The following is a 9,883-nucleotide window of genomic DNA, read 5'->3' as shown; positions in this document are numbered from 1 at the left end:
AATCAGGAACACATCAGTATATCTTACATATGAAAAATACATAATATAGCTCCCAAACAAACACAAACGTGTTTTTAATAAAATGCTTTTATTCACTCATAATCTGACAATTTCAGGAAGACTAAGGAAGGACTAAGGAAATTGTCATCTGTTGTTGAAGCTCTGTGAGCTCGGTGACTTTGGGACCACTTGTTATCCCAGGTTGTTTGAATCGCCACAATTCAAATAGAGAAAAAAGAGCTGACTGACAAGATTTAAGATGTGCCTGTCAATGTTGGATTAAAAAAAACACGTTGCCCGACATTAGTTGCATTGCTTGAAAAATATATTTTTTTCGAGAGACTGGATAAGTAATTCAACTGTTTTTTTAACTTCCTGAAAAACAAGTAATAATTTAACAATATGTACAAATGTTTTGTGATATGTCACTGTTGTGAATGTCTGTGGAGTGTATCTTATTTGCCTGTCTGTCCTGACTATGCTCTCTCGCTCGCCCTCCCCCCCCCTCTCTCAATTCAATTCAATTCAATTTAAGGTGCTTTATTAGCATGACAGATGGGTACAATCAGTGTTGGGTATTTACTTTGTAATCTGTATTGCTTTGAGATGCCACTTTTAAAGGTGATATATAAAATCAAGGCTTTAACTTCGCAATTCTGAGTTCTTGTGTCCGTCCTGTCTGAGCCCGAAAGTATTACAATATGTATCTTTATAGCAGGTGGTGTACAGCTTTTTAGTATAAATTACACTTTTATAAAATGTATTTAAAAAATAAAAACGATTACAATCTAATCTTTCCACGTTTGATCCCAAGATCCCAAGAAAAATAAATCTAAACGGGGAAATCTAAGCGTTTGCGATTTAATTCAAAACGAGATTTAAATCAATATAAATGTTGATATTGTAACGCATAGGTGACTATTCATTGTTATTAAAATAACTTAATTCAATCATGTTGTGATATTTAGAAATATAAATTTGTTTGCAAGTGAAGTTTTTTTTATTTATCTGACCCAGGGAAACGTTTTATTTTTTCAAAGAAATGTTTGTTAAAAAATAAAGTTATGGCTCCGGCTGGATTCCGGCTTGTGTTGCGATACATGAATATAATTATATCGTTATTAATTTCTTTAGATACGTGATTCTATATTATATTCCCTTTTTATCAAATTCTAAAAGTATGCTTGTTGACTCCGGTATCACGTTAGTTAAAGACTTCGATGCTTAAAATGTTTAGGGAGAAATGGAATACTGGTGTGTATTTTTTCATTAAAGTAATGAGACCAGCCATATAAATATTCAATACTAAAACGGGCACAGTAAAGACATTTAAATCTTTCTACAACCTACCAACGCACCACGAGTGCCCTGTCCGTCAACCAATCACGTACCGCGGTATTTTGCGTCATCGCGCGTCACAATGCGCGAGGCCGTAGCCAATAACCTCCGGTACGTGTCTGTGCCGCGCACTTTGAATGGCTGCATCTGTATGTATTGTACTATTTTTATTGTATAATTCGTTACACTGTGGCTGTGTTGTCTGTGTTAAGCTGCGGTTGCACTGCAATTTCCCTCATGGGATCCATAAAGTATCTATCCAAAAAAATGTATATGCATTAGTTCATCAGATTGTGATATTGTTTGATGCTGTTTGTAGGCTTTAAATTCTTTTACAAGACATAATGACACAGGCTTCCTGATTGACATGTCTACAGAGGCTTGAGACCTGATACACATGGACCCTAACAGAATAATACTTCACAGTGCAGAGTGATACCACATCCATACAAATAAAGAGAATCACACCAGCATGACAGTATGAATAGAGGAGCAATGGATTATCACTCATACCCATACAAAATGTACAATTCTACTCTGGGCAGTAGAAACACAAAAAAGTGAGTGATTCTAAAACAATATTTCCCAGAAGAGTATGGTATTGCATGGGGTCTATTTAGGGTTGAATCAGTGCACAGCTAAACATGAATTCTACAGTATGTGTACATTATATTAGAAATAGAACATAAATCTTACTTCACACTGTCAGTAACAAGCCCTACTAGTTGTGTGTCAGTGCCTGTGGGATAATACTCCTGTCCTGTTTTCCAGGAGACAATTTCCCTGCTCCTCTGGATGGATGGTGGCTCTCTTCCTAACAGCAGCTGTTACTGTAGCAGCATCAGTACTTCTGGTGATCCAGTGGAGAATAATGGACAGTATGTGCTCATTATATATAGACATGTGTGTGTGTTTGAATGTCTGTGTCAGGAAGGATTTAAAATTCCTCTGTATATGAGCAGATCAGGACATTCCTTTTGATAACAACTGACTGCCAGTGGGAACTAAAAAACTAAAACATTTAGCTCAAGAGCCAGAGCATGTTCTAGTCTTTATAGAGAACTACACCCCAGCAGAGCTACTGATGCAGCTATCTATAATACAAACATCTATAATACACATCAAACCCTGAGATAAACGCACTGCATTATACCAGTGAGCCACAATCAGCCCTTCGTTGCTCAAAACAGATCAACAGGTGACACTTGTGAAAGAAGATTCATTTAATCTGTTCTTTCTCCTTAGCCTAATGATCACATGTCTTGAAAAAAAAAATGTTGTAGCGATTCTCTGTAGTTTCCCTCTGCACAGGAGGACGAGAGAGGCAAGAGACTGGGAGTGCAGTGAACTGGCTTCTTGTCCTTGTTTGGGACACAGGCATGCTGGTCACTCAGAGAGGACAGGAAGGAAGAAGGTAGAGGGAGAGAGTGATGGCCAGAGAGACAGAGAAAGGAAACTGGACTCTGTTTATAGAGAGAGGAGAGGGCAAGCTGGATGATGAAGGTCAGGTGTTCAGGGCTCAGGATTGTTACAATTGATATAAATTACAGTACAATATGTTCTTAAAGCCTCTGTGTATAGTATATTTTTAATAAGCAAAAGTAAAATGAAATTAACTTTTCTCTAATTATTATTTATACACAATTTCTAATATTTCTGTGTACTATATGAAATAAAAATATTTCTGTTTGTGTTACAAAATATTGTACAATACAATATTTGTGCAGAGTTGTGTGTAATCATTGTATTTCATTAGATTGTTTATCGCTACTGTACAGTATGATTAATGCAGAAAGGCACAAACAGGTATATACATTTTTACATTTCAATATTAGAATAAGATTTGACAACCACACACAGCTGCAGTAGTTTAAGGATTCACTTCAGAGTAGTGCAGTCCTCTGATTCCGGAGTATCTATCTTTGTCACCATAGTCAAGCCCATTCAAAGACCCCCTAACCCTTCCTGTCTATTTCAGCCCCTGATGGCAGTGACTCTCCCTCAGTCTGGAACAGTGTATTCATGAGCTCTGTGTTCATTGGTCAAACATGATCACGTGACAGGAGGGGGTGGGGACCTTTAAAGGGGAAACCACAGATGAATGGTAGAGAGTGTCAGACCTGCTAATCTATCACAGAAATCACAGATGACCTGGAGAGAGACAGACCTTCTCATCTATCAGAGAGAACAGGGATAAGAGGGGTCAGTTCTCTGGAAGTTCACAGCAGAAAGGGTTGAATAAGATCTGTGGATCAATTACTGTCAAACGTATGGCTAGAGGAGCAGAACGACCTGCAAGGATTCTCTCTCTTATGTTATTTTGTGCAGTGAAATATAGAATATTTGTAATAGAAAACATGGCTGATGTATTTTTTCAGCTTCTGCAGCCCTGATGCTGTGTCACTCACTGTACTGTCTGTTTCTTTACAGGGCAGGAGAAACTCAATGGTGAGTAAATCAGTCAGACTCTCTGTGCTGTGTCCTGTAGTGATTTCAGCAGTTTAAGGATTCACTTCAGAGTAGTGCAGTCCTCTGATTCCGGAGTATCTATCTTTGTCACCATAGTCAAGCCCATTCAAAGACCCCCTAACCCTTCCTGTCTATTTCAGCCCCTGATGGCAGTGACTTTCCCTCAGTCTGGAACAGTGTATTCATGAGCTCTGTGTTCATTGGTCAAACATGATCACGTGACAGGAGGGGGTGGGGACCTTTAAAGGGGAAACCACAGATGAATGGTAGAGAGTGTCAGACCTGCTAATCTATCACAGAAATCACAGATGACCTGGAGAGAGACAGACCTTCTCATCTATCAGAGAGAACAGGGATAAGAGGGGTCAGTTCTTTGGAAGTTCACAGCAGAAAGGGTTGAATAAGATCTGTGGATCAATTACTGTCAAACGTATGGCTAGAGGAGCAGAACGACCTCCAAGGATTCTCTCTCTTATGTTATTTTGTGCAGTGAAATATAGAATATTTGTAATAGAAAACATGGCTGATGTATTTTTTCAGCTTCTGCAGCCCTGATGCTGTGTCACTCACTGTCCTGTCTGTTTCTTTACAGGGCAGGAGAAACTCAATGGTGAGTAAATCAGTCAGACTCTCTGTGCTGTGTCCTGTAGTGATTTCAGCAGGAGCTCCTCTGTAAATGATCCTGCACCAGTTTTCTAACTGAATTGTCTGTTATTATGATAAATGGTCCACGTAGAACAACTTGTTTATTAACACTTTTCTTATAATTGACAGTTTATTTATGGAAGGAGCTATTAACTGCCAATTTGAAATTGAAAACTTAAACCAAGTTGAGTGTCATCAGACACCGGAGCTCTGATGGTCTAAATCATGTCTTATTATTTCCAGCCATCCCTGTCATCCTCACAGAACTGTCTAAGTGATCTTCTGTGTCTCTGAGATCACAGATCCACCAATACAAACACTAATGAATTATATTTGAGTGCACTGTTGTTCTGCAGTTTACTGTACTCTACTGTAATGAACTATATTGCACTGAAGTGTATCCTTCTAGTGTATTATCCGTCAGTAATACTGTTACGTCCCAGTGTGTGTGTTTTTTCTGTTATGTCCACACTGCTGACCCTTGATTGTTCTCCCTTCCCCATTGGCCCACCATCACACCACATTTTCAGTATGACGTCATCATTAATTAACTCTCAGCCAATCAGAACACATTTTATTCACTATATAACATGGAGGCTTTCAGGAAAAAGAGGCCTTTCGTTTGACTTCGGTCCCGTTTGGTTTTGGTTATCGCTTCGCTTTGCTTCGCTTCTGGTTATTGCTTCGGCTTCGTTTGTTGGTTTGTTTTGCTTTGTATGTGTGTGTATTTTCATATAGCTTTGGCTTTGTTGTTTTGTTGGTTTGTTGTTAGTTTCTTTGTACTTTCGTTTGTTTGTGTGTTCATCCTTGTTTTGTCATTACCTTGCCCCAGTGGTACATGTTAAACTTTTGTGTTCTTTTGTACCCTGCTCCTGTTGATTACTCTTGTTTTCCCTTATTTGTATTCCTGGTTCACTTGTGTTTTTGTGTGAACTTTTGTATATAAGGTTAGTTTAGGTTGTTGGGTACACTTACACACTTAGTTGATTTTGTATTAGTACACTAGTTTAGTACGGGTGAGTGCCGTTTGTCTTGTATGGTTTTGGGTAGTCAGTGCAGGTTAGCTAGGGTGTTGAAGACGCCGAAGACCGTGTGTTTCGGGTTTTCTTTTGTAGTCAGATTAGCTTTCCCTCACTGTCCTAGCCAGCTCTATTTTGTTTTTTGTTTTTTTCTTTGGCACCACTCTAGTTTCTTACCCTTATCACGCTTCCTAGTCCCTCACCAAACCCCCCCCTGCTTTCAAAAGAATTATCCTAAATGTTACACCCCTTTTCCCCTAGACACTTGGGGTCGTAACAAATACACACAGGTGTTTGATCAGTTGTGAAGATTTAAAAAAGCAATAGAAGCTACAGAGAAATAGAGACATTCCTGTACCACAATGTAAATAAGGAGATCTTACTCAGTTTTGACTCTGTTTGGTCCCAATGCACATTTTCAAAGTTAATATTTTAATGAAAACTTTAGTTTTAGACCATTTGCATGGGTGAAAGAAACTAACTGGCAGCACAAACTATAAAGTAAGAAATGCTGCTTGTATGAATATCAGTACTCTTTGCTCTCTTCTAATGTGTCAAAGACACATTTTCTTCACTCTTGTCTGAAAAGACAAAGACTGACAACAGCCCATCAGCCCCCTGTCCTGAGTGAACAGTCTGTATCTTGACACTGTGGGGGTCCTGCCTGTGTCTTGCTGTCACACACAGTGTCTGTAGTGCTGGAACAATACAACTGCTCTGACTGCTTGTGTTCAGCCAGCTGGGCCCCTGTCTGTGTCAGACTGATACTGTCTCTGTCAGTCTTCCTGGATCAGGCCTGGTGTGGAGATGTGCTCACCATGGTGTGTGACTGGTCATCTCTCACTGTCCAGCTGATGTCCAGAGATCAGGCAGTGTGACCAGTGAGAAGGACATCTCTGTATCTCAGTCAGTGATACTGGTCACTCTTGGTACCGGACCCTTAGTCTGTGTGAGAGCAGCCCACACTTTCACTCATCTGACTGAACAGTGAACAGAATTCATTATTAATGGGATGGTTATTTAAATATGAAATATCCCTCAGTGCTGGAGACTGCAGACTGTATTTATTTCTTATCTCTCTCAGTGGCTCAAGCACCAGACTCCAGGGTGTCCTGTGATGTGTCTGTGTGTCTTATTGCATTATGCTGCTCAGTCTTATTGAGTGAGACTCCAGTCTTACAGCCACTGCTGCTCACACTCACTGACACTCTGATCCACACTGCAGTGGAGACTGGGGATCCTGAAATGAACTGACTGCAGACTGTAGTATAAACTCTGGTATAATAACAGGTAAGAAGCAATAAAGGTCTTTAATACAATAAAGACTTACTCTCTTTCTGCAGATGCTGTATGTACAATGTGTGAAACTCTGCTGACTGACAGCACTGACTGTACTGACATTTTCTTACCAGTGTGTGACTGTGATTCACAGTGTCTGTATCTCTGTGGTCCAGTGGGTGACTGGGATTAACAGTGTCCGCATCTCTGTTTCAAAATGGCAGTGGCTATACAGTGCTGCAGGTAGGTCTGTTTCCTGTTGAAGATTCAGACACAGTACTGCTATTGAGCACCAATATTAAAGAGTATTGATTCCTGGTGAGAAATGCACTGATAAAAGGTTAAGGAGAATGAGAATCAGTGTAAAGTGAGATTCCCTGCAGGTTCACATCATATTCCTTTGGAAAACCTCATCTCCTTTCACAGTGATCATGTTGTCATTCAGCCAGTAGAGTCATGTCTGTGCTGGACTGACTGAGCTATAAAATCACACAACCTAAATCAAAACCTTTTTACTATGAAAAGTTCACAGCCTGTAGCAGACTACATGTCATGGGTACAAATCATGAATCCTACACAGTGGAGCATTTTAATAAACATAGTGGAGATGACAAAGTCCATTATTACAATATTTACACAACTGACGGTAAGAACACTATTTCACTGCTGACCTCGTGATCCTACATAATAAGGATATGTGTCCCCGTCACTGTACTGGAGCATTCAGGGTGAGCGCCCCCTACTGGCCCCACTAACACCTCTTCCAGCAGCAGCCTCAGCTCTCCCAAGAGTCTCCCCTCCAGGTACTGGCCAGGCCCACACTGCTGGGTCTCAGTGGGCAGCTGGTTGTGAGCAGTTTTCACGCTGGTGCTTGATTTCCTTCAGAGATATTAGACATAAAGCCAGCGAGCAGCACAGCCTGATAACCCACGCACTGTCACACTATAAACTATATCTTTACATTACCTTTGCCACGTTCACCTGTCTGGGGTATAACCTCAGTATTGTCTGTGCTGGACACATACACTACAGCTCAGTACTGACCATCTCCTTTCTTCTGTACAGGTGAAGGCAGCCCCATCCCTGACCTGCGTAAGTCCACTGTGTGTAAAATCACAGCTCCTGCTGAGCTCAAGTTCTCTCCCTGTCAGTGTGCTTGGGAAGAGTGTGTGTGGAGGACAGAGCGGTATTTAAACTGGGGGGCAGAGAGCTCCCAAAAGGGCAATTCTGTTGGATCAGAAAAGCCTGGGCAACACTAACAATAAATTAGAAAAATAACACATCACAGAAGTCCATTCTTAAATATTTCTATATTACTAATGTATTTTTTCAATTCTTAGAACATGAGCAATAAAGAGGAGGTTTCACACCGGTTTCAGTGTGAATGAAGCTGAGCTCCAGATTTTTTTTAATACTGATACTGTATGTCTGAAGTTGTCTTGTAATTTTAACGTTTAGTCTCTTGAAAGAAACCAGTTCAAGAAAGCATTACTGGTCTCCAGTGAATTTCATTACCCCTGACCCCTTACTTTTTGTACTATGAGATTTATAATGAAAACTGTAGTGACATCTTTGTTTCAATATGGAGCCCAGTGTGTGTCTGTGATTAACAGTGTCTGTGTCTCTGTGATCCAGTGTGTGACTGTGATTAACAGTGTCTGTATCTCTGTGTTCCAGTGTGTGTCTGTGATTAACAGTGTCTGTGTCTCTGTGATCCAGTGTGTGACTGTGATTAACAGTGTCTGTATCTCTGTGTTCCAGTGTGTGACTGTGATTAACAGTGTCCGTATCTCTGTGTTCCAGTGTGTGTCTGTGATTAACAGTATCTGTATCTCTGTGTTCCAGTGTGTGTCTGTGATTAACAGTGTCTCTTTATCGCTGTGTTTCTGAATGGCAGTGGCTGTGCAGTGCTGCAGGTAGGTCTGTCTCTTCTTGATGGTAGAGATGCTGTTTTAAGCCCTAGTGTCTGGGGTTATTGTGTTCTTGAGTCCAGAAGGTCTCTTTAGTGTGAGATGGTCAGTATGTAAACTGTGAGAGGCAGCAGTGGGACTCTGGTACAGGGGCTCCTCTGGAGCCTGTAGGCCTCTCTCTTGTCTGGGAAATGGCTGCTTCTCTTCACATGTCAACCAGGCTGATGGGTCAGCAGGAAGAAACATTATAAAATCACCTTTTCTTCTTCTGTTTCCCTCTTTCCTCTGTCTGTGTTAATATTCCAGTTTTCAGAGCTGAACCTCTTTAACCTCCAGCCCCTCAAAGGTCATTTCCACCTGGAGTGTTTGTGTCCTGAACATCTTGCAATATCTTGGACGGGATAGAGTACAGGCCTAGTTCGTGGTCTGAATTCAAGGAACCACCTGGACATCAAGTCTAAAACATCAGATTTATATATATATATTACTCAGTACACACACTAGGAAGAAATATCCACCCCCCCCAAAAAAAAAATCTTCGAAAGTGATTTTTCAAAATGTAGCACATGTAGATACCTATTTTTCCAGGCTATGTCCAATATATTTCTACTATTTGTACTGGATAGGCTTTTTTTACAGCCTTTATATTCTCCAGGAATAAAACAATAAGAACTGAAAAGAATCTCTTTGATCTTCACTAGATTGTGTCACGATATTAGTTCCCCCTCCTTAAGGGTGCTCCAGCCCTTTCACTCAAGACTTTATTCTCTGCACCTGTTTCCCATTCCCAGCCCACCTTAAAAGCCAGGCACTGACGCTCATCCGGGCTCTGCATCTGATTTCCATATCGTGCCAGTCCGGGACCTGAAAGCGCCTGGTCCCGTTAAGGTTTTAACCTCCGTTCCCGTTCCCGTTCCCCGTCCGCCGGTTCCGACCCGGCCTTCGTGGTTTTAATTCCGAGTTCTGATGGATCTTCTGGTTTTGGACTAACTCGTGTGTTTTGGATATTCCCTAAGGACTACTCTCTCGGATTGTCTCTCAGAGATCTGGGGGTCCTGGCAGCCTCTAAACGGGGATTGTCGGGTCTCTGCACAAGCAGGTAGCTGAACTGTTACTTCAGCTTGAGGCAGTGACTCGCGTGCTAATGTGTTGAAGTCCTGTCGCAGGACAGGGGAGGGTGAGTGTGAGCTTGGGTTCGATGCAGAGAGAAGGTGCTGGCGTCTC

General features: G+C 41.1%; 1 long non-coding RNA gene across 1 annotated transcript; it reads left to right on the top strand.

The window, feature by feature from the left end:
- The first annotated feature begins 2,116 nt into the window (after positions 1–2,116).
- LOC148665266 (uncharacterized) lies at positions 2,117–4,904 on the top strand. The gene is made up of 3 exons (XR_015936552.1): positions 2,117–2,216; positions 4,400–4,417; positions 4,696–4,904. It is a non-coding gene; the product is annotated as an uncharacterized LOC148665266 (long non-coding RNA).
- Positions 4,905–9,883: the final 4,979 nt, after the last annotated feature.

Source organism: Lepisosteus platostomus, chromosome 5, assembly GCF_059453375.1.
Source record: "Lepisosteus platostomus isolate fLepPlt1 chromosome 5, fLepPlt1.hap1, whole genome shotgun sequence".
Lineage (NCBI taxonomy): Eukaryota > Metazoa > Chordata > Actinopteri > Semionotiformes > Lepisosteidae > Lepisosteus > Lepisosteus platostomus.
This window is presented reverse-complemented; position numbering and strand designations above follow the sequence as displayed.